This window comes from Salvelinus sp. IW2-2015, linkage group LG19 (genome assembly GCF_002910315.2).
Source record: "Salvelinus sp. IW2-2015 linkage group LG19, ASM291031v2, whole genome shotgun sequence".
Lineage (NCBI taxonomy): Eukaryota > Metazoa > Chordata > Actinopteri > Salmoniformes > Salmonidae > Salvelinus > Salvelinus sp. IW2-2015.
This window is the reverse complement of record NC_036859.1, coordinates 37018757-37045475: the sequence shown is the minus strand read 5'-3', so window position 1 is coordinate 37045475 and position 26719 is coordinate 37018757. Positions and strand designations below refer to the sequence as shown.

The window sequence follows — 26719 nt, the reverse complement described above, 5'->3', positions numbered from 1 at the left end:
ATTACGGCGTGCCGTGTAAAGGCACGGGGACGTAGACCAAACAAACACGTAATAAAACACAGGGTAGAAACCCAAACAAAAAGAGCGAGGAGTACCTCGAATAAATAACACAAGCGCATAATGATTAACACATGGGACGAGACCCGTAATCATTGGCGCAATCCACAATGGCACGAAAGCCAAAACACACAGCACAGGTACTCACACGCACCAACGGACATTGTAACAATAATCGACAGCCCAATGGAAACCGAAGGGCACACTTATACAAGTACTAATCAGTGGGAATAGGGGACAGGTGTGCGTAATGAATGTTCCGGAGGGATCCGTGACAGAGTGGCTGAAAACACTCCGGTCCTGGGCCTCCCAGGTGGCGCAGTGGTTTAGGGCACGGCATCGCAGCGCTAGCTGTGCCACCAGAGAGTCTGGGTTCGCGCCCAGGCTCTGTCGCAGCCGGCCGCGACCGGGAGGTCCGTGGGGCGACGCACAATTGGTCTAGTGTCGTCCGGGTTAGGGAGGGTTTGGCCGGTAGGGATATCCTTGTCTCATCGTGCACCAGCGACTCCCGTGGCGGGCCGGGCGCAGTGCGCCCTAACCAAGGTAGCCAGGTGCACGGTGTTTCCTCCGACACATTGGTGCAGCTGGCTTCCGGGTTGGAGGCGCGCTGTGTTAAGAAGCAGTGCGGCTTGGTTGGGTTGTGTTTCGGAGGACGCATGGCTTTCGACCTTCGTCTCTCCCGAGCCCGTATGGGAGTTGTAGCGATGAGACAAGAGATTTACTAACAATTGGATACCACGAAAAGGGGGTAAAATTTGAAATAAATAAATAAAATAAAAACACTCCGATCCCCTAAATCATGTCAGCACTGAGGCCTTTTGGACCCGGGTTTCTGTCGGTGTGTCTGTGTCCGTGGAAACTTGTTTGGTCCACGTGTGATTCTTATTTTTTTTTTACTATTATTTATCTTTGAATTCAGAATATCTCTGAATTGTTGGGAAGGGCCGTAAGTATGCATTTCACTGTTAGTCTACACCTGTTTACGAAGCATGTGACAAATAACATTTGATTTGATATGATGGGAAACAACGCAGACAGTGAAATAAAAACAGCTCATGTTTGTGCAGAGAAAGAAGTTCAGCGGGTACTGTGTGTGTGTGTGTTAATATAGTGTTTGTGTTTCTAGTGTGTGTGTGTGTTAATATAGTATGTGTGTTTATATAGTGTGTGTGTTTCTATAGTGTTTGTGTTTCTAGTGTGTGTGTGTGTGTGTTTCTATAGTGTGTGTGTGTGTTTCTATAGTGTGTGTGTTTATATAGTGTGTGTGTTTCTAGTGTGTGTGTGTGTGGTGTTTCTATAGTGTGTGTGTGTGTTTTCTATAGTGTCTGTGTGTGTTTCTAGTGTGTGTGTTTTTAGTGTGTGTGTGTGTGTTTCTATAGTGTCAGTGCATGAGTGTGTTCCTCAGAATCCAGCCATGTCAAGACATGTGACATGTATCCTGATGTTGCATTGTGCCTAACAGAGGAGGCTGGTGGGAGGAGCTATAGGAGTACAGCTCATTGTAATGTCTGGATGGAATTAATAATGGAAGGAGTCAAACGTGGTTTCCATGGTTTCCATATGATGTGTTTGATGGAACGGGGTCCCGAGTGGTGCAGCGGTCTAAGGCACTGCATCTCAGTGGTAGAGGCTTCACTACAGACCCTGGTTCATTTCCAGGCTGTATCACAGCCGGCCGTGATTGGGAGTCCCGTGGGGCGGCGCACAATTGGCCCAACGTTGTCTGGGTTTTGCCGGGGTAGGGTGTCATTGTAAATAAGAATTTGTTCTTAACTGACTTGCCTAGTTAAATAAAGGTAGATATATATATACTACATTCAAGCCATTATAATGAGCCGTCCTCCTATAGCTCCTCCACCAGCCTCCTCTGGTGCCGACCAACTGTTTACAATTGGGGAAAAATCTATAAAAAGAGGACTCCTAACAGTAGCTAAGCACTTTCTGTTTGTTTGTCAGACATGCCTGTCTGGGTATAAAGCCACTCCATCTCATTCCCTTCATTGTCTTTCTCTGATTCCACTCTAATGCCAGTGTGTTCCCCGTGTCTGAGGAGCAAGAATGACATTCTAAAGGTTGTTCTCTCTCGCTTCCTGTCTTTCTATGCCCCCCCCCCCCCCCTCTGTTACCTCTTTTTCCTTTGGTATCTTTCTCTTTCATCGACTGCACACGTCGTCTCTCCTTCCCTGCTTATTGCCTCGGGGTTACGCCTCAACACAGCTATGAGCAGGAAGAGGGAGCAGCGTGTTCTCGTCATGGTGGTCGTCATGGTGATGGTGTACTTGATGTGCTGGTTGCCTATATGGGGTCATGGCTTGCTGGCCACCTTCGGACGCCCGGGCCTGGTCACCCCGAGGCCAGCATCTCGCCCCGATCATGGCCAAGACCAGCACGGTCTTCAACCCTGTTATCTATATCTTCATGAACAGCAGGTGAGATAGATAATCGTGCTCATCACTGTTAGAATGGAATGGTCATACTTCCAAATCCTCAGGTTTTTCAGAAATCAAGGTTGGAGTATTCTGGGAATTTCTGAAAAACCTGAGAATTAGGGGAAAGGTTACATCTTTTTGCAACCCTAGCAATACTGTGGTTTACATCCTGACATAATTGTAACACAACACCATGGGGTCATCTACATCTTCATAACATAACATTACACCATGGGGTCATCTACATCTTCATAACGTAACATTACACCATGGAGTCATCTACATGACTGTCATCAGTAACATTCACCACGGGGTCACCTACATCTTCATAACGTAACATTACACCATGGGGTCACCTACATCTCCATAACATAACATTACACCATGGGGTCATCTACATCTTCATAACGTAACATTACACCATGGGGTCACCTACATCTCCATAACATAACATTACAACCATGGGGTCACCTACATATTCATAACATAACATTACACCATGGGTCACCTACATCTTCATAAGTAACATTACACCATGGGGTCATCTACATCTTCATAAACATAACATTACACCATGGGGTCATCTACATCTCCATACCATAACATTACACCATGGGGTCACCTACATATTCATAACATAACATTACACCATGGGGTCACCTACATCTCAATAACTAACATTACACATGTGGTCACCTACATCTTTAACATAACATTACACCATGGGGTCACCTACATCTCCATAACATAACATTACACCATGGGGTCACCTACATCTCCATAACATAGCATTACACCATGGGGTCACCTACATCTCCATAACATAACATTACACCATGGGTCACCTACATCTCCATAACATAACATTACACCATGGGGTCATCTACATCTTCATAACGTAACATTACACCATGGGGTCACCTACATCTCCATAACATACATTACACCATGGGGTCATCTACATCTTCATAACTAACATTACACCATGGGGTCACCTACATCTCCATAACATAACATTACACCATGGGGTCACCTACATCTCCATAACATAACATTACACCATGGGGTCACCTACATCTTCATAACGTAACATTACACCATGGGTCACCTACATCTTCATACATACATCAGTATTCCTCAGTATTCCTTCAGTTGACCTTCAGTAGACCTTCAGTATCCTTCAGTATTCATTCAGTAGACCTTCAGTATTTCCTTCAGTATTCCTTCAGTAGACCTTCAGTAGACCTTCAGTACACCTTCAGTACACCTTCAGTACTCCTTCAGTATTCCTTCAGTACACTTCAGTATTCCTTCAGTAGACCTTCAGTAGACCTTAGTACACCTTCACCAGTAAACAGCTGTGAGACATGGTCGCTGAACAGCCCCGTAATGTCAAAGATCCACCACCATATTTTACAGTAGGTACGGGGCTCTTTTCTGCTGATGCATTCTCATTTCGATGCCAAACACACCACTGGTGTGCGTGCCCAAAAAATACCTATAATTTCATGTCATCTGACCAAAGCACCGGTTCCAATCCAAGTGCCAATGCCGTTTAGCAAACTCTATGTGTTTACATTTCATTGGCCACCCACACAGCGGTGGGTTTGTGTCCAAATGAAGGCAACGAAAGGAGCACATGCTTCTGTGTGACTTGTGACTTCAATCGCTTCAATCCTGTGACTTGTTCAATCGCATGCAGCTCAGATCATTCTCTTCAACAAAAATATAGTAGGTTTTTTTCAGACAGGTTTAAAAAGACAGCTGTGTGTGTGTGTGTATGTGTGAGTGTCCATGTGTGTGTGTGCGTGATGTGTGTGTGTGTGTGGTGTGTGTGTGTGTGTGTGTGTGTGTGTGTGTGTGTGTGTGTGTGTGTGTGTGTGTGTGTGTGTGTGTGTGTGTGTGTTGTGTGTGTTGTGTGTGTGTGTGTGTGTGTGTGTGTGTGTGTGCGTGCGTGCGAGCGTGCGTGCGTGCTTGTGTGTGTGAGTGTGTGCGCGCGGACAAAGGATTTCTCTCCATCTGCAGCATCAGCTGTATAATATAATGCTTTGCTCTAGTGCTTCAATTAAAAACGGGTGTCAATCATTTTTACCCTTACCTTTTTCAGAAAAACTACATTAAACAAAATCTCTCTAAGCATTTGTAATAGTATAAATAATATAACTTCCTTTTTAAAAACATTTTTTTTATACAACATAGCCAGTATTTAAATTATCTTTATCAAGGGTGTCAATCATTGTGGACCTCATTAGTATTCCCTGCGGATCCTTTTGTCTACGACATTCAGCCCTTCATCAGAGCGTAACACAGTCAGTTTCTGTATTTCCTCATAAGCAAACAACCAATCAATCGGAGACAATTAACGTAATTAAAAGTCCTCAGTTGTAGTTTTGTCATTGAGACAGCATTATTCTCTCTCAATACGACCAACTGTCAAAACGGATTGGCTGATCTTGGTGTGTTTAACAACTTGTGAAACATCCTTGTCACCCACTTCACTTTAAGTTATTTCTGATAAGATCGTTCTAATCAAATGTATTGTTACCACTTAGGCTATACATTCATGTGACGTTATCCGAGTGTTGTTCCCTAATCAGTCAGTAAAACAGACTGATGTTATCCTGGTGTTGTTCCCTAATCAGTCAGTAAAACGGACTGATGTTATCCTAGTGTTGTTCCCTAATCAGTCAGTAAAACGGACTGATGTTATCCTGGTGTTGTTCCTAATCAGTAGTAAAACAGACTGACGTTATCCTGGTGTTGTTCCCTAATCAGTCAGTAAAACAGACTGACGTTATCCTGGTGTTGTTCCCTAATCAGTCAGTAAAACGGACTGACGTTATCCTAGTGTTGTTCCCTAATCAGTCAGTAAAACGGACTTGATGTTATCCGAGTGTTGTTCCCTAATCAGTCAGTAAAAGGACTGATGTTATCCTGGTGTTGTTCCTTAATCAGTCAGTAAAACGGACTGATGTTATCCGAGTGTTGTTCCCTAATCAGTCAGTAAAACGGACTGATGTTATCCTGGTGTTTTCCTTAATCAGTCAGTAAAACGGACTGATGTTATCCGAGTGTTGTTCCCTAATCAGTCAGTAAAACGGACTGACGTTATCCTGGTGTTGTTCCCTAATCAGTCAGTAAAACGGACTGATGTTATCCTAGTCTTGTTCCTTAATCAGTCAGTAAAGCGAACTGATGTTATCCTGGTGTTGTTCCCTAATCAGTCAGTAAAACGGACTGATGTTATCCTGGTGTTGTTCCCTAATCAGTCAGTAAAAGGACTGACGTTATCCTAGTGTTGTTCCCTAATCAGTCAGTAAACGGACTGATGTTATCCTGGTGTTGTTCCCTAATCAGTCAGTAAAACGGAATGATGTTATCCTGGTGTTGTTCCTTAATCAGTCAGTAAAACGGACTGATGTTACCCTAGTGTTGTTCCCTAATCAGTCAGTAAAACGGACTGATGTTATCCTAGTCTTGTTCCCTAATCAGTCAGTAAAACGGACTGATGTTACCCTAGTGTTGTTCCCTAATCAGTCAGTAAAACGGACTGACGTTATCCTAGTGTTTGTTCCCTAATCAGTCAGTAAAACGGACTGATGTTACCCTAGTGTTGTTCCCTAATCAGTCAGTAAAACGGACTGATGTTATCCGAGTGTTGTTCCCTAATCAGTCAGTAAAACGGACTGACGTTATCCTGGTGTTGTTCCTTAATCAGTCAGTAAAATGGACTGATGTTATCCTAGTGTTGTTCCCTAATCAGTCAGTAAAACGGACTGACGTTATCCTGGTGTTGTTCCCTAATCAGTCAGTAAAACGGACTGACGTTATCCTAGTGTTGTTCCCTAATCAGTCAGTAAAAGGACTGATGTTTCCTAGTGTTGTTCCCTAATCAGTCAGTAAAACGGACTGATGTTATCCTAGTGTTGTTCCCTAATCAGTCAGTAAAACGGACTGACGTTATCCTAGTGTTGTTCCCTAATCAGTCAGTAAAACAGACTGATGTTATCCGAGTGTTGTTCCCTAACCAGTCAGTAAAACGGACTGACGTTATCCTAGTGTTGTTCCCTAATCAGTCAGTAAAACGGACTGACGTTATCCTGGTGGTGTTCCCTAATCAGTCAGTAAAACGGACTGATGTTATCCTGGTGTTGTTCCCTAATCAGTCAGTAAAACGGACTGACGTTATCCTGGTGTTGTTCACTAATCAGTCAGTAAAACGGACTGACGTTATCCTGGTGTTGTTCACTATCAGTCAGTAAAACGGACTGATGTTATCCTAGTGTTGTTCCCTAATCAGTCAGTAAAACGGACTGATGTTACCCTACGTGTTTTGTTGCCTTATCATGTGGGCAGAGTGGATGACTATTGCTCTGTATGCAGTTGTTGTTAGGGACATTTGATTTATTCCCAGAAACATCAAGGCCGTGCCAACTAAGAGGCGGAAAATGTCTGTAACTCAATCGAAAGTACTGCCACATTGCAAGGGTTGGAACCAAAATTATTTTCCAATCGTTTCGGGTCTGAACGGAACCGTTATTTGTTTTGTTCCGGTCCACTATTCCCGACCAGCAAAATAAAGTCCTGAACCGGTTTGAACCCCAAACATAAACTTACAGTTCAAATCGTTCCTTTCTGTTCCTTTTTAAACCTCTGAAATCAAATATATATTTTTTAAACATTTAGATTGACATTAAATAACTTCACCAATGGATAGAGCAGCTTACTATGGAGCGTGCCAGCTATGTACTTGCATTAGACAGACAAGTGTAGTGTAGGGTGTGGCGTAGGACTGACATTTTGCGGGTAAGGGAGACCGCTGGGCATGAAGCGCTAGGCATCTTGTTGTTATGACGTGCATTATCTGAATTAGGCCCACAGTATTATACCTAGGGAGGAGCGGCTTCTATGGAGGAACTTGGAATGTCTTTGAACTTCAGAGAGTTGGCTTAACTAACGTTGGACCAGAGCTACCTATCGTTGGACCAGAGCTAGCCCCTGATCATGACTCTCAGTTGCATTACATTACACAGCCCATCTGTAAATAGCACATCCAACTACCTACCTCATCGCCATCTTGTTTTATTTACTTTTTTGCTCTTTTGCACACCTGTATTTCCTGTATTTCTACTTGCACATCCTCATCTGCACATCTATCACTACAGTGTTAACTTGCTAAATTGTAATTACTTCGCTACTATGGCCTATTTATTGCCTTACCTCCTTACGCCATGTGCACATTTGTATATACACACACTGTATATAGACTTTTTATATTGTGTTATTGACTGTACGTTTGTTTATTCCATGTGTAACTCTGTGTTGTTGTTTGTGTCACACTGCTTTGCTTTATCTTGGCCAGGTCACAGTTGTAAATGAGAACYTGTTCTCAACTTGCCTACCTGGTTAAATAAAGGTGAAATAAAAATCAAATAAAAAAAATGTACACATAGTGCCGCTTTGAGTTTTCAAGAGCTAGACCAGAGCTAGCTAACAAGCTGGCTAGCTAACAAGCTTGTGTGTACAGTGAGGAATTAAAATAAAAACACGTTATACCTTTTTTGTAGTTAATAAATCCAATGTGAAACGTGATAACTATAGTCTCCTTAACTAGCATTGATAAAGTGAATCCATTGTTCTCTAGTAAAAAAATTATAATTTCTGAATCACATCTGTAAAGTCATTAACTACAGTAATATATGCATGCTTCGGGGGGAGGGGGAGGGACAAGTAGCCTACACACACACTGGCAAAGGCAGGCAGACACTGGAATACGTTTCTGAGTGACACAGGGATTTGTGTAGATACTTTGTTATGTTTTTTTGTTTGTTGTGAAACTGAAGAAAAAAAATCCCAGAACATTAAAGATCGTCATTAACTGATTCCCATGCTTTTAAAATAATKCTTCCCGGAAACAGTGTAGATCACTATCGTTCTCAGTTATGGTTCTGTTCCATGAAAAATGTGGTTATTCTCTGGTTTTTGGTTCTGTTCCCTGAACCGGTTCCAACCCTTGTATTGTGTGTGTTATTTTTGTTTATTATGCTCTTTGGACCAGTGAGTCAAATAAAGGGGGTTTGAACAGTGCTTATGCTCTTTGGACCAGTGAGTCAAATAAAGGGGGTTTGAACAGTGCTTATGCTCTTTGGACCAGTGAGTCAAATAAAGGGGGTTTGAACAGTGGTCAGGGCAAGGAAGTGAACTGTCATACAGAGAGTTGCTTCAGTATAGCTAAAATCCTGGAGTTGCCTCTAGGGGAGATCCCATTGTTGCATACCTATCAAAAAGGTGATTAATACAATATCCACAAACACCCAAATAATTGATCAGTACACATTCTGATATACTGTATCTTCCCCCCCTGTTTTGTTATCAAATGTATTCCACTCACGGACAAATAAAGCAGAGTGTATTTTTGTTGAGTTATTCTGTTAGGAGGTTTTATTTTTGAGGAATACGAGGAATAAATACACAGTGAATAATTAATAACAATGATGAGTAAAAATAAAATGGCTATTGTATATACAGGGAGTACCAGGTAATAACATGGCTATATACAGGGAGTACCAGGTAATAACATGGCTATATACAGGGAGTACCAGGTAATGACATGGCTACTGTAAATACAGGGAGTACCAGGTAATAACATGGCTACTGTATATACAGGGAGTACCAGGTAATAACATGGCTACTGTAAATACAGGGAGTACCAGCACCGAGTCGATGTGCCGGGGTATGAGGTAATTGAGGCAGTTATGTACATACACCTCCATTAACTTTTTCCTATGAGTCCAGCGTTGTGTGTATCAAATGCAACTTTTACTTAACATTGAAACACCGGTGTTCAGAGTTGAAAGCCCTCTATGTCTTAAATGTAGGTTTATTGCTCACAAGCTCGCTATTAATGATATAATGTTACGCAATGACAGTATGAATGCTCCAATGTCTCATCGTGCCTCTTTCAAATCATTCATCCCACCCAATGGCTGACCTTACAGGAAGTTTTGAGCCCACTCATCGGAGACCGGAATGTCCTGTATGTCATTTTCAGTCTTCAATTCCTCCCAGCCCGTAACAATAGAAACTGTGAGTTGAGGCGAGTTGAAGACTAAAAATGCTGTACAGATACAAGTAGCGGTATGTGTTTGTCTCACTGAAGACCGTCGAAGACAACAGTATGGCACTGTGTATATGGTGAGTACAATTAGCTACTTCTCTCCCTCTTATTACAGTGAAGGTGGCTATGGATGTTGCAGATGGGCGATTGTTAAAATTGCTATAAAAAYGAGCATACAGATGCAGGATCTTCATTTGATCACCCTGTTTTTCGCAGGAAATGTCCTGCACAGCAGATAATGCAAACGTGTAGTATATTTGGGGTTTAAAAAGGCTTCTAAAGTTTGTAATTTACAATTTAAAATGTCAGACTTCAATTGTCCTGACTAAACGTTTATCAACCCCATACAAAAATGTCCATTAATTATAATCCAAACAATAATTCACATTTCCTGTTGCTTATGAGGTAAGGAAACAAATATCCAAATTATTTTRCTGAAATATAGCATTTTGTTTAGAGTTACTACCTTTATAAAGGCCCAGTAAAGAGGTGCTGCCAAACAAAGTGAAAATAGTCTGCGGTTAAAAGAATGAAGCGCTTGAAGCGTTTTATAGGTTATACATCTGACATTTCTACTGGCAAATCAAACATGAAACATTTCTACCTACAATCACATATCAGTAGTAATGAAGGAGAAAAAACTGTTGTCCAGGTGTGTACATCTCCCTGCTTTATGATCAGTTCCTGTCAGCGAGGTCATTCACGTTACAACTATTGAGGGGTTTAGGTGAAATGCGAAAGACACATTTCAGTTGAAGGTAGTCAGTTGTACAACTGACTCGGTATCCCCCCCCTTCCCATTCCCTTTCTTCCTCAAGTCCTTTCAACAGTTGTTTCACAACAGTTTTTGTGAATAAAATCATCTATATACAATGGCTATACCAAACATTAGGATCACCGTTTTGCCTTAAGAACAGCCTCAATTTGTCTAGGCATGGACTCTACAAAGCGTTCCACAGGGATGCTGGCCGATGTTGACTCCAATGCTTCCCACAGTTGTGTCAAGTTAGCTGGATGTCCTTTGGTTGGTGAACCATTCTTGATACACACGGGAAACTGTTGAGTGAAAAACCCAGCAGCGTTGCAGGTCTYGATACAAACAGGTGTGCCTGGCACCTACTACCATACCCTGTTCAAAGGCACTTAAATATTTTGTCTTGCCCATTCACCCTCTGAATGGCACATATACACAATCCATGTCTCAATTGTCTCAAGGCTTAAAAATCCTTCTTTAACCTGTCTCCTCACCTTAATCTACACTGATTGAAGTGGATTTAGCAAGTGACATCAATAAGGGATCATAGCTTTCACCTGGATTCACCTGGTCAGTCTATGTCATGGAAAGAGCAGGTGTTCTTAATGTTTTGTATACTCCGTGTATTTCCTTTAAAATTAGTGTGCAAAGCTGTCATCAAGGCAAAGTGTGACTACTTTGAAGAATATCAAATATAAATATATATTTTGATTTGTTTAACACTTTTTTGGTTACTATATGATTCCATATGTGTTATTTCATAGTTTTGATGTCTTCACTATTATTCTGCAATGTAGACAATAGTAATAATGAAGAATGAGTAGGTGTGGCCAAAATTCTGACTGGTACTGTATATGTACCCATTGATGTAACTTATAAATGCCTCATGAACTTAGTTCAACTGTCGTACGCCATCAAAACCCATAATATAAGCTGTTTTACTCCAATGTTTGTAAATAATAAGTATAAAGAAACACTGTATAGCCTCAAAACATTACAAATATAACTTTGACATCATGGATGGTCAGTCGTTTTGGGGCAGCAGGTAGCCTATTGGTTAGAGTGTTGGGCCTGTAACTGAAAGGTTGCTGGATCGAATCCCTGAGCTGACAAGGTAAAAATCTGTCGTTCTGCCCCTGAACAAGGCAGTTAACCCACTGTTCCCCTGTAGTCCGTCATTGTAAAATAAGAATTTGTTCTTAACTGACTTGCCTGGTTAAATAAAAAAAGTGGGAGTACGCTTTGTTATCGTTTCAACTACTGATTGCCGCTTTAAAGGTTGTTTTCAATTGAGCCGACATCTGCAGCATTTACCTTGAATCTCCATTGTCAACTAGAAGGTTCGGATTGACTCCCGGCCTTTATATGAACTGATGTGTTAGCGGCGCTAACCAACTCCTCCACCCCTCTTCGTGACATACCCCTCAGGTGTTTTTCATCCTGTGCCAATGAGACATCTAGATCTAGCTTCAGTGCACTGAACGAAACCAGAACAAAGTTCATTACAAACTTTCTCACAACTTCTCTCATTCCACCTACATATCTCAGTTATTTCCATCCTGGTCTTAGACCCACTATTTGATGTATCCCCCTATATCACCCATACAGTATATGGCTTTTTGCTGTCTCTTGCTCTGCTTTCCACCTCTCACTCATCTATCATATCCTCTCCCCAGTAGGGTTTGTGTTTTGACAGCTGACAAAAACCAGGGGATGCTCAACAACAAGATCATAGAGGTTCTATCCACCTCATGCCAGTCTCTAGCCTCTCCAATATGACATCATGAGATGGGAATTGTCTACTTTTGCCAACGTACTGTGGATCTGTGTTACTGTATCTTGCTTTTGTCTGGATTATCTTTTCTCTGTGTGTGTGTGGGGGGGTCTCTGTTTTAGTGTTTTCCATCTGAAGAGGCAACAGTGTCGTAGGGCTCTCTACTTTTTGACTTCTCTTGAGGAAATGTAGTAGACTATAAGTATACATGAAATATGCTGAGTATACTAAGTACACTACGTTTTCTCAAGGGAGGTGACGTCAGTGCCCTTAAGATGGCGGTACAGGACCGAAGGGTTGTGAAAGTTCAGCCTGGGCCATAGGCTTTTTCTACTAAGGTCTCTGTCTCCATCTGTATGTGTGCATGCCTGGAATAAAAACAAACCATTGGCCTAATTGTTATGCTTTTAAAACAGGATCTGGAGTTTTTTAATAATTCATAAATTAAATATCTGAGCTTTGAGTTTTTGACTTTGGAGTGAAACGTGAGATAGATCATCTGTAGTTTCCTGATCACTTTGTGGGTTTTAAATATAGATGGCGTGTTCATGCAGAATCCAATCTATTTTTGTTGATAGGCAGAAGCATATGCAGAAAAGTACCTTATACCTACGGTAAAATATGGTGGTGGATCTTTGATGTTATGGGTCTATATTGCTTCCACTCGTCCAGGCACTCTTACTAAGGTCAACAGCAGCATGAACTTTACCCAGTACCAGGAGATTTTTGCCAAAAACTTGGTTGTCTTTGTCAGGAGGCTGAAACTTGCCCGAAGGTGGATCTTCCAGCAAGACAATAACCCCAAGCACACATTCAAATCCACAAAGAAATGGTTAATTGACTACAAAATCAACATTTTGCAATGGCCATCTCAGTCTCCGGACTTGAACCCCATTGAAAACCTGTGGTTTGAATTAAAGAGGGCAGTTCATAAGCGCAGACGAAGGATATCAAGGATCTGGAAAGATTCTGAATGGATGAATGGTCTAAAATCCCTCCCAACATGTTTTCCAATGTCATAAACCATTTTAGAATAAGGCTCAGTGTTGTTACCCTCGCAAGGGGAGGGTGCTGCAAACAGGGGTGCCAATCATTTTTACCCTTTTTTAAAATATATATATTTTTTAAATTAYTCGTTAAACAAAATCTCTTTCTCTGAGCAATATTTCCACATTTTTTGAGAATACAATATAGTTCAGTATTTGTATTATTTGTATTATTTATTGTATACAATCTTTTTTGCTAATCTTTATCAAGGGTGCTAATAATTATAGACCTGACTCCATCTAGTCCCTTATTGTAATCATTGCTCATCTCTCTGGGACGGGACTATGATGTAGTGGTTAGGGTACGGTTGAGAAAAGAAGTCTCTGTTGTCCTCTTACCTCAGCAGGCTTTTTCCATTTAAGGTTACCAGCACCTCACATTAGCAAACACTTATCCAATTGAAAAAGCTGAAATTGTTCCATTCTTGATTGAGAATGTAATTAATTCAGCATTTAATTCCAATTGGGAAATGCACAAATAATTAGTGTCTCTCAGCTTTGTTTCACATGAAAAGGAAAAGGAGGTCTCCAATCAGACGGCTCCGAATTGCTCGTAATTATCGACCATTGCACTTCTCAAGAGAAAGAGAGCGGGAGTCATGTGTCACGGAGCGAATTAATTTCCCTGATGAGAAAGGCTCAACTTGTATGGACCCCTTGTTTGTCAGCAGGAAGTTGGAGAGTTTATGTGATTGTGCCTGCGGAGATGGGATTTTGTAGCTCAGTTGGTAGGGCATGGCGSTTGTAACCACAGCGTAGTGGGTTCGATTGCCGGGACCACCCATACGTAAAATGTATGCACGCATGACTGTATGCTAAATGGCATATATTAACCTCAAGCAGGTATACAAGTATCTCTAAGTAGTCTTTGTGGAGTTTGGGTAGGTAACAACTTGAAGTAGATACATTACGAAATGGTCCTTAAAGCTTAACACTGCTGTTTGCAACGAATAAAGGCTAATGATAGTACATACTCGCATAATTTGTTTTCCCCATATTAAGAAAGGCCATGACYATTCCTTAGTGGATCAATCTGATAATACACAGCCAACAGATGATCTACTGTCTCTGCATCTTTCCTTCTGTTTGTCCGTCTGCATGTTGGGTGTGTGTTTGAACGTGGGCATGCGTGTGTGTGTGTGCACTGGTATGCCAGTTCCACAGGTGCTTCCGAGCGCTGCTGAGGTGCCAAGAGCCTCAGAGGGGTTCCAGCCTCAGGAACTCCTCCAAGGCACCGCCCAAAGCCGTCCGAGGCAGTGCCCGCAAAACCAACCACCACAACTTAACTTTCATGGTTGCCTCCCTTGGGCAGCCCACCAGCGACGTCCCCCAGCTGGGGAATGCAACCCTGGACTCAGCCTTCCCTGCTTACTCTGACATGGTCAGGCCCACCATTGTGTCGCTAGTGGCCCACTACAACGGCGGCCTGGGACCGTCAGGGGTTACAACCCCTAGGAACCAATTACAGGGAGGGGAGGAGGATCCAGAGGGGCCGTCAAAGTGGATTTAGTGCTGCCAGGATGAAGGACAACAGGCTATAAAATCTGAATGCCTCCGGACTCTTTGGAAGTGGAGCCGCAGGAGCTGCTAGTGCATCTTGAGGAAGGACATCAACCTATCTGGGTCTGCACAAGCTCATACATTCTGTCGCCGTTTACTAGCTCAAATACGCCTATGGACCGAGAGTGGGGAGAGAATGGTGCGAAGAACCCCTATTTATTTTGTGCAATTTCTAATGTTTTGTCAAATATATTAGTTCCATGACATGTCAATGTGATTTCACCCTCTGTCAGTGTACCTTTATAGTGCAAAAAAACAGAGAGAGATGAAGAGTGTATTTTTGTATTGAGCGGAGATTGGAGTCACAGTTTGAGGGAACTCATGTATTGTATTTCAAGTATTTTCAGGAGACACGTTTCAAAGGTGTGAAGATGACAAAGTGCTCAGAAAAGAAAAACAAAAACACAAAAAGTAATGAGGAAATTGAACTGTTAATGAATTTTGAGCATTGATCTATTGCTGAATTCCATTTTCTATCAAATATCACTCGACACTTAAAACGTATTCAACTGTAGCTAGTCACACGTTACTTGTTGTATATCATTTGTCATAAACACAGGTAGCATATCTGGCATGTATATTTCTTCATTTTATGTAAATATGCAAAAAAGTACAAAAAACTACTTAAAACGTATCACCAGGTGATAAAATGTGGAGACTGGTGGTGTTCTTTGGCAGAACCCTTTTTGGTTCCAGGTAGAACCCTTTTGGTTTCAGGTAGAACCCTTTTGGTTTCTATGTTGAACCCTCTGTCTGAAATTTCAGGCTGTCTTTTCAAACAGCTCTTACACCAAACTTGGCATTATCATCAATTTCACAGTATTATTCCAACCTCATAGCGTGAAAATCACGTTTTTCATTGCACTGGGCCTTTAAACAACTTTACAGCAATTATGATACAATAGTTTGTTCCTTTTCATGTGAAATATGATTGCAGCTTTTATGATTTAGGCCTACGATTAGCTAGGTGTCGAGACAGAATGTGTCTTACTGTAGACAAGGTTAGATATCAACCCACTAAATTAGAATCGTTAACATGGGCGTTACTCGCCACCCTTCATCTTGATTGGCGATCAGAAATGACCCTTTTTATCACTACCACTACATCCCTGATTATTATTTTTTTGCCAGTTTGTGTCACCCACATTTGGTCAAAACAAGGGACTTCCCGGTTAAGCCTACAATGACGTGAAATGATTGTAGTACACTTCTGTCGCATTGTAAAATGCTTCAAACAGTGCAGGCCTCATCTATATAAAAAGGACTTTGAAGTTATCAATAAAAATGTATGACAGTAATTACCTGGAAATTATACAGTGATCATCTATGAATTACTGCTAGCTACTTGTACTGCTAGCTAGTTTGTTTACTTTGACTAATTGGTCTAATTTGAATATCAGTTAAGTACTTTGGGACCTCAAACTATGAAAATAATCACGTTTACATCATACCCAATTGGGTCTGAAGAATGTCAAAGTGCATGGCTTGTTATGCCATGACGGTACAAAGAGAAAGTAGAGAAGTCGTAAGTGCATGTGATCATATGAGTTTGTATTACTGGCCTTGAGTCTTACATCATTTACTATAGGTGTTGGACTCCAACTTTTGAGGTTATACCCAGGGCTTCTGGTGGAAATTAAAATGTGGATTGGCGCACCAGTAAGGAAGCCCAATGGCCCACTTCATGTATAGTGAGTGCTGTATGAACAAAACACACTTTCTGAATTATTTTCATTTTAACTGGAGCACATTGTTGTTCAAATCTGAAAAACCCCCCTGGTAAACATATATATATTTTTAATTTAACCTTTATTTAACTAGGCAAGTCAGTTAACYTATTTACAATGAGCTGACAGGAGTCATACATTTGTATATTGTTTGAAATGTGTTTGTTTTCTTTGTGTTGAGGGTCATAWTAAAATCAKAGTTGATGTTACATGATGTTACATGATTTTTTATTAACAATAGAATGGTTACGTAGGAGTTATTAAATGCTTGAATTGCCCACGGTGAATATGTGTAACCATTTGTAGTGTAATGTTATCTCACTGGGAAAAAAATACATTCAACACTGTACATAGACTGTCTCTTATACACATCTAGATGTGTATAAGAGACAGACTATGGACAGACCAGTTACAGGTCGTAAATACTGTCACACCAAAGTGAGAGGAATTTCATACTGTTTTGACGGTTGCGGTTTTAATAAAGACTTTTTTTTTCTTTTTTAAACAACGTCTTCTGTTGTTGATGTTTTCTGTAGAGAGCTGCTGTACACACTGGGCCCATTGAAAGTACAAAGAAGTATCTGGTAACGGCTTTCTTCCTGGGATGAAGGAGAGGACCAAAACGCAGCGTGGCTAGTGTTCAACATGATTTAATAAAGAATATAACGTGAACACTACAAGCACTGTCTCTTATACACATCTAGATGTGTATAAGAGACAGGCTGTTTTCTGTGTAGCCCCATTGTAACGGCTTTCTTCCTGGGATGAAGGAGAGGACCAAAACGCAGCGTGGCTAGTGTTCAACATGATTTAATAAAGAATATAACGTGAACACTACAAGCAACAAAACAATAAATGTGAAAACCGAAAACAGTCCTATCTGGTGCAGAACACAAAGACAGGAAACAATCACCCACAAACCAACAGTGCAAACAGGCTACCTTAATATGGTTCCCAATCAGAGACAATGACAAACACCTGCCTCTGATTGAGAACCATATTAGGCCAAACAACAAACCCAACATAGAAACACAAAACATAGAATGCCCACCCAGCTCACGTCCTGACCAACTAAACAAAGACTAAACAAAGGAAATAAGGTCAGGAACGTGACAATCTGGTAACTGTAAAATAAAGTGATATAGAGGAGTTACACAATATGCAGACCAATGATAATGAGGTTGCCTTATCTAAGCTGGAACGASCCATAGGACAGAAGCCTATCTCTGTAGTGTGAGGTATCTTGATGAAAAGTACATCCCCCTGGACAGATCTAGTCTATCGCAAGGCCTTACCCCTTATTTGAATAGCTTAAGGTAAGGGCTAGGTTACAGGCAATGAACAGTCTGGCTCTACGTATTTGCTGACCTTAGATCCACTTAACAGCCTGGCTCTACGTAGTTGCTGTCTTTGGGCCCAGTGAACAGCCCGGCTCTACGTAGTTGCTGACCTTGGACCCACTTAACAGTCCCCGGTTAGAGGAGGCTAAGGCAGCTCCAGAGTTAACACACACAGTAAACTTTATTTAAACACACTGAGGAAGACGAACATGGGGATGAAAAGTGGGAATGGTAGTGATATTGTAACAGAGGTAATGAATAAACACATACCCAATGAATACACCCGGGCACAAATGCACAGATACAGAATCTTACAGAATAAATGGGTGGGGAATAAATAGATTGCATATGTGGATTACATCCCACATCCTGCAGTGTATTACATCCCACAGTAAACTCAGAGGGACAACAGTAGTAACTAACTACGAAGAACAATATACTAATGTCACACAACTCCCTTTGGGCACGGAACACCATCCCGCCAGTCCAGAGATTTACACCTTCCTGATATTGAGTTGCACCCTCTTTCGTCCTCAGAACAGCCTGAATTCATCRGGACATGAACTCCACAAGGTGTCGAAAGCCTTCCACAGGGATGCTGGTCCATGTTGACTCCYATGCTTCCCACAGTYGTGTCAAGTTGGTTGGATGTCCTTTGGGTGACGGACCATTCTTGATACACATGGGAAACTGTCGAGTGTGGAAAAAAACAGCAGCATTGCAGTTCATGACACATTCAAACCGGTGYGCCTGGCACCTACTACCATRCTCTGTTCAAAGGCACCTCAATCTTTTGTCTTGCCYATTCACCCTCTGAATRGCACACATACACAATCCATGTCTCAATTGTCTCAAGGCTTAAAAATCCTTCTTTAACCTGTCTCCCGCCCTTCACCTACACTGATTGAAGTGGATTTAACAAGTGACATCAATAAGGGATCGACGCTTTCACCTGGATTCACCTGGTATTTYTATATCATGGAAAGAGCAGGTGTCCTAAATATTTTGTACACTTAATGTAAATGAGTTTCGTTGTTGATGGGCAGAGATAGAGATGTTGCTCTCTGCAACTGCTTGAGGGAGACAACAACACCTCACAATCATGAGCTGTGGAGTCAACAGTAAGGGCAGAACCCCTAGTAACCCTGGCAACCTATCAGGGCACAGGTCACGCAGGTCAGAGAGAGTTTGAGAGGCAGGTTTATGGTTCCTCCTAGACTCTCAGGTTCCGGTTGTGGGGAATGGATCAAAAGCTCAGGGATGTGTGGTGCTGATAACAGTAGGGAATCCGTAACAAGCAATATAATGTACCCTATACTGTATATGGCCTTCAAAGCTTAAACCACCAGCTTAAACCACAGGCTTAAACCACATGCTTAAACCACGAGCTTAAACCACGAGCTTAAACCACGAGCTTAAACCACATGCATAAACCACATGCTTAAACCACACGCTTAAACCACAAGCTTAAACCACATGCTTAAACCACATGCTTAAACACRAGCTTAAASCACATGCTTAACCACGAGCTTAAACATGAGCTTAAACCACATGCTTAAACCACATGCTTAAACAACGAGCATAAACCACATGCTTAACCACAAGCTTAAACAACATGTTTAAACAACGAGCTTAAACCACGAGCTTAAACCACRAGGTTAAACCACATGCTTAAACCACATGCTTAACCACATGCTTAACCACATGCTTAAACCACATGCTTAAACCACGAGCTTAAACCACAAGCTTAACCCACAAGCTTAAACCACACGCTTAAACCAAAAGCTTAAACCAAAAGCTCAAATCACAAGCTCAAATCACAAGCTCAAATCACAAGTTTAAACCACACGCTTAACCACAAGCTTTTCTGGCAAAATGTTACATATTGATGTAACCCTCAAGCTATCAACATACAGGTAACTGCCAAAATAAAGGAAACACCAACATAAAGTGTCTTAATAGGGCGTTGGGCCACCACGAGCCACCAGAACAGCTTCAATGCACCCTGGCATAGATTCTACAACTGTCTGGAACTCTATTGGAGGGATGCGACACCATTCTTGGTGTTTTGTTGATGGTGGGTTGGTGTCGCTCCAGAACGTGTTCMATTGGGTTAAGATAGGATGACTGAGACGGCATATGGTTTATATCGTTGTCATGTTCATCAAACCGTTCATTGACCACTTATACCCAGTGGATGGGGGCATTGTCATCCTGGAAGAGACCACTCCCAACAGGATAGAAATTATTCTTCATAGGTTGAAGGYGATCACTCAGAACGGCTGTGTATTTATTGGTATGTTTGTGTTTTCTTTCGGCTTGCATTTTGTATCTGTTTTTTTCTGTGAGTRTTTCTGTAATTTCTGTAATTCAGGTATCATCTGTAAAAGAGWCTTTGGTCTCAGCATGACTCCCTACAATTTAAAAATATATATAATCTAGCCCCCATTAGATCTAATATAATCTAGCTCCCAGTAGATCTAATATAATATATTCCCCAGTAGATCTGATAGATTTGAACCCCCAGTAGATCTAATAGAATCTAGCCCCCAGTAGATCTGATAGAATCTAGCTCCCAGTAGATCTGATAGAATCTAGCTCCCAGTAGATCTGATAGAATCTAGCCCCCANCCAGTAGATCTGATAGAATCTAGCCCCCAGTAGATCTAATATAATCTAGCCCCCAGTAGATCTGATAGAATTGAACCCCCAGTAGATCTAATAGAATCTAACCCCCAGTAGATCTGATAGAATCTAGCCCCCAGTAGATCTGATAGAATCTAGCCCCCAGTAGATCTAATAGAATCTAACCCCCTGTAAATTTGATAGAATCTAGCCCCCAGTAGATCTGATACAATCTAGCATGACTCCCTGATAAAATAAARGTTAAATAAAACTGTATAAAAAAAATGTTACGTTAACAAAGGGAGGCAGAAGAGTATGCCAGCCAGACTCTTGAGAAGGGGGACTTATCCTCCTTGGGGCACTGTGGCCTGGGCCTCTGTAGATTGTACTCCTTGTAATATACCTTGGGGTTGATGGAATCAGGACCCAAACTGATGCTATCAGCCTTGAGTGAAGTAGACATTTGGAGTTTGCGGTGTGGGAGTATAATTTGGACACTAGTGTTCAGAGAGGCCTTAGCGGAGTAGAGATAAGAGCCACTTWAATAATCCACATGGCTGGCCCGCATTGTCTTAGGTCTTGTGATTTCCYCCAGAAGGCTGCAGGTACTTGCTTATTAACCTTGTGGACAGCCTGATGGTGTCCTCACATCCTGAATGGGCAAAGAAAATGATGCATTCAGTTGTTTTGATAAATAACTGCACTGTAACGACACAGGTCCTGCGTCATATCTTTACCTTCCCGCAGTTGTAGAACATCAAGGACTCCTCGATGTGGTTAAAGAAGAGGAAAACAGAAACAGGAGGGGGAAATGAAAAGCTGCTCTTGAACTTTGACCTGACAGAAAGTTAACTTCTTTTGAGTAACGAGGACCGTTTTCCACTTAGTTATTTCCCCCTCCCCCACAATTTACTTGCCTTCATTCCATCATGTTGCCGTTCATTTTTAATTCACAGTTCACACAAGGTGCCACTACGAATAATTAGCATTGTTTTAAATCAATATTAGATTTTAGATTACTCTAATAAATTTTGATTACTCGAGTGTTAGTAAAAGTAATTGGTAACTGATTTTTMTAATTATTCATAATTGTTTTTGTGATTTCGTTTTTTCCTTTTGGGGCAATTATCTGTCMAAAATGCATGTTCTTCTTATCCTTAACCACAGGTTAGACCACTGATAAATATTCTGTGAGATTTGAAATTGCATTTAAAACATAGCAYATGGCTTGGAGGCTGTTGATGTTTTCTGTATTCTGCTCCTGTAAATATATAGCGTCTGTGACACCTGTAGTGCTCCAAACCCAACAGGTGGAATTTATCTTCCGCTCATGCCAAATAACACTCACTGCTATGGCGATTGGCTGTGTGCCCAGCTATCAGTGGATGGCCAGCAGYAAAATGATGAACCACTGAGTAAATATACAGAGAGCTGGGGCAGGAAGTTCAATAGCTAATTGATTCATTGTATGTATTATTACAAGAAATTGCTTCGTTTKGATTTTTTTCAAGACGATTATTCCATCTGACCGCCCAGGATGTGTTTGCAGCAGCTCTCACGTCCCCCCCTTAGATTACTCTTGAAATCAGTTCCGGAACACCTTWTTGGTTGGCAATTCGAAGGAGTCCACCAATGTGGCAATCATTATTTTATTGCAGAAAGCACATGGGTAAGGGTTCGTCAAACAGGTTAAATTAACGTACTGCTTACTTCACCTTTCTCTTATCGGTTCTGTAGTGATACAGAATACATATGATGACATGATGGGTGCACAAATCCAATTTCACCTCTAAGGGGTAGTCTGAACACAAGCAAATAGCCATGGTTATTGGTATCATTGTTGTGGTTATTTAATTAATAAGCTCATTGTTTTGGCATTGTAAAAACACAATTGTGTACTATATCATGACACAAGGCGAGACCCAGACACAGGAGGCAGATGGTTGGAGTCTTACAATGTTTATTAATCCAAAGKGTTAGGCAAGAGAATGGTCGTGGACAGGCAAAATGGTCAAAACCAGTTCAGAGTCCAAACGGTACCGAAGGACAGGCAGAATCAAGGTCAGGGCAGGCAGGATGATGAGGCAGGCAGGCAGGCAGGCAGGAACGTAGTCCAGAGTCAGGCAGGGGTCAAGACCGGGAAGACTATCAAAAAGAGAATAGCAAAAGGAGTACGGGAAAAACACGCTGGTTGACTTGACTAACATACAAGATGAACTCACACAGAGAGACAGGAAACACAGGGATAAATACACTGGGGAAAATTAGCGACACCCGAACCCTCCGAGCGACACCCGGAGGGTTCACAGGAACAGGTGAAACAGATCAGGGTGTGACATATTATAAGAAATATATGTGATTATTTATTGACAAATTGAGTACAAAAAACTTTTGTATTTGTGAAATTGTATTATGTTTCTAATAAAGAGTGTGTAGTGAGCAGCAAGAAATGGAAGCTAAATGTCACAGCAAAATGGCCCGATGTGTTTCCAGGGATGATTTCTGGTCCCAGTCCATCCATTTTGAAACCCCACACACTATCCAAGGCCTAAATTCAATCAATTCAAGCTTTAACACGTGATAGCCAACAMCCGCAGACCTGTTTTTTTGGCAGTGTCGGAGATGTAACTGCGTTAGAGCTGTCAAATTGGTGAGAGGCTGTTCGTGTGGTCATTGCCACAGAGCCACACCCGTCCCACTCGCATTAGAACTTCAGAACAAGARAGTGAAGGCTATATAGAAATAATGACACCCAAATGGAAAATCATTCAACAAAATAATGAGTATTTCTATCAGCCTAATCGAGGTGTTGATAATCTCACATTCCAGTGTTCGAACTTGTTAACAAGGCTGTATGGGATTCCTACTAATGCGACTCAGCAACCAATGGCTATGTCCGCTTAGCAATGTCTCTTAAGAGCGTTTGCTAAATGACTAAAATGTAAATGTACAATGCCGAGAGCACTGGTGGATCTGACAGCTCTAACACAGTTCCGGCTCCAACCTGCCAAAACAACCGCTATGTGAGTGTCGGCTAGTAGATCTGATAGAATTGACCCCCAGTAGATCTAATAGATCTAGCCCCAGTAGATCTGATAGAATCTGACCCCCAGTAGATCTAATAGAATCTAGCCCCCAGTAGATCTAATAGAATCTACCCCCAGTAGATCTGATAGAATCTAGCCCCAGTAGATCTGATAGAATCTAGCCCCCAGTAGATCTAATAGAATCTAGCCCCAGTAGATCTGATGAATCTAGCCCCCAGTAGATCTAAGCCCCCAGTAGATATAATAGAATCTAGCCCAGTAATCTAATAGAATCTAGCCCCCAGTAGATCTGATAGAATCTAGCCCCCAGTAGATCTGATGGGATATAGCCCCCAGTAGATATAATAGAATCTAGCCCCAAGTAGATCTGATAGAATATAGCCCCCAGTAGGTCTGATATAATCTAGCCCCCAGTAGATCTGATAGAATATAGCCCCCAGTAGATCTGATAGAATMTAGCCCCCAGTAGGCTATACAGCCTTTTTGTTAAGCAACATTGCAGACTTGAGCTCAGAACAAAAATGTATAAACAGCCCTGCTAGAAAACCTTCCAAAACCCTGGAGCCAATTACCACTGGAGTCTGGAGCAGATGTAAGCTTCCTCTCCCCCTATTCACGACTTCCTAAATTGGTACTGGAGATGAGGGCTCCCCACTGAGGATGATAATGAGAAAATTAAAAATAGATAAGCCTAGTTGCCCAATATCCTTGCTTTCAATCAATTAATTTTGGCTGGTTTTCATATATATATTCTTTTTTTCCAAATGCACTGGGAAGTATCCTATACAAACAGACAGACAAACTATTTCTTCTAGTTTTGTTATCAGTCCATGATTTTTAATTAAATTTTTTACCTTTATTTAATATTTAACTAGGCAAGTGAGTTAATTAAGAACAAATTCTCATTTACAATGACGGCCTAGTTGTTGTCGAGAGGGACTCAAACACTTGGGATCTTGTTTGACCCACTCATATAACTACTGTTGTTGTGCTGACAGCACTGCAGACTACAGCCATACCTCCAATTTTGTACAGGCAGTTGAATGTTTTCCATCTTTCTTTAGCATAGCGTTAGCTAGCTACCTCAGATTGCATGAAGAGCACCAGAGTTTAGCAGACTTTAGGCTTTTGATGACGATAGGCGATAGATAAGGGTAACATAGCCATCTAAAGTAAACCTGACGACGTCATAATAATGACAAACGGATKATTTACTTTAGAAACGCCGTTCTAGTTCCAAGACACGTTCTGGCATCAGTCGGTTATCATAACAGGCATAACATTGGAGTGACAGGCTGTGAAATCCATGACTAGAAAGCTCTACGGGGGGAGTGACAAACAGGGTCAGGATTAGAATTCCAGGTGAATTAACTCTGAAGTGCTGATCTAGGATCAGTTTAGCCTTTTAGATCACAGTAAATATGATTATATGGACACGGGGAGACCTGCTCCTAGATCAGCACTCCTCCTCCGAGACGCTTGTGAAAACAGGCTAAACATAATCCAAAACACAATCAAAACAAACCGCAAATGCATCTAACAAGTTTGTAGAGTCACAAGCTGTATGTAGTCATTGCTTACAAGGAATATCGGACCAATTACAAAACTTTTGACTACTTGATCTGTATACTAAAGTAAACCTAGTGAAAATGTCTTGACTACTTATGACTTCTTCAAATGAGGGGACTAGATGCCTAAAGTGCTTTTTTCTCTCTCGAAACGGTTATGATATGTATGAAAATACACAAGAAAATGTGAGGTGACATTCTATACTCAAATCTAAGAGGGGAGTGTATGTAGAGTAATCTGTGAAAAAGTGTGAGAAAAAGTGAGAAGTTTCTCAAAGATCTCAAAATAATGGACACTAAAGAACTTTTTAGCTAATAATGATCCATTAAGGAAAGCGTCATCCAATTCAACAACACAGATGAAGCGTCTTATGACTGACATGATCACGTAGCCTATTCTTATACTTTAACATCTCTACACACTGTGGGTCTGCCTTATCACCACAGAAGACAAAAAAGTCTGTGTCGCAAATGGCACTCTGTTATCTTCTGGTCTAAGGTAGTGCATTATAAAGGACGCGCACTAGGTCACGGTTGGAAGACGGAAGCCACGGTGACACAAAAGCTCGTACAATCATACAAGGCGGCCCKTCATTGTGACAGAGTGATTTATATTAAGGTCACACTTTGTCTCTGTAATGTTCCACAGTGCAGAGTGGGTTGATTATAGAATTGAATTGCATAGACAGTGGTTGATGGGAATTAGCCGAATAATAGACAGAAAAGGGAGATGATTATGCACGGACATGTTTAATTGCCCCATCTAATATGATGAGACCCTCTCTCTAAACCAGGCCTGGGCATTTTCCAGTCCTTGGATTGGTGTTACACTTTYCCCCCCATCTCTAGCAAACACACCTGATTTAAACTAATTGCATTCTAAACTGAAGATCATGATTAGTTGATTATTGGAGTGAGGTGTGTTAGCTGGGGCTGGGGCAAAAGTGTGACCACCAATCAGGCCTCCGATGAGTTTCCCAGGCCTGCATTAAACTCTAAATCTGAGGGAGTGACAAATTAAAACTGTAATTCTAAAGTGTTTGTCAGAGAAACATATGTATATATTTTTAGTTTGTTTATTGTTGTAGCATGAGAGCTTTTTCAGATAGCAATGAGCTTTTCAGTGGTATCACACTTTCAGGTAATGATTGATACAGAGGGAAGAGAAGGATGAAATAGCTATCTGTTTTTAAACTTCTTTGGGTTGGAGTCTGTCTGGTGGTGAAATGAGCTGAGTGTCTCGGTCAAGAGAATCAGAGTAGGAGGAGACTTGCACTAGAGGGTGAACAGAGGTTAGGAAGATGGGACATTACAGAAGATATTTGGTAACACTTGAAGGTAAGTTAAATAAAAGGTATATTTTGTATTATTTAAAACTATATATTTTATTAAACTTCCAATTTCCTTAGAGTGGCTGACCACCCTCTGTAGATCCAGTTTGTTACTCATGTTATGCACCTTGGTTGAACTGAGAGCTAGCAAACAGGGTTAGGCTTTGCCTGAAGAGGTCATGCCCCAAACTTAATATGGTCATCTTTACTGTTGGATTTATTATGGTTATTTGAAAATATTAAAAATATATTTTAGAATGATATATGTATGTAAGTTCTATGTACATTTGTCTCTGATGCTTGTAAATGTTAGATATGAGCATTTCTGAGGCTGCTGAATTTCA

At 41.3% G+C, this 26719-nt stretch overlaps 1 pseudogene; it reads left to right on the top strand.

Annotated features, from left to right (window-relative positions):
* LOC111979103 (pinopsin-like) overlaps positions 1-16813 on the top strand; it is a 61654-nt pseudogene extending 44841 nt beyond the window's left edge.
* The last annotated feature ends 9906 nt before the right edge of the window (positions 16814-26719 follow it).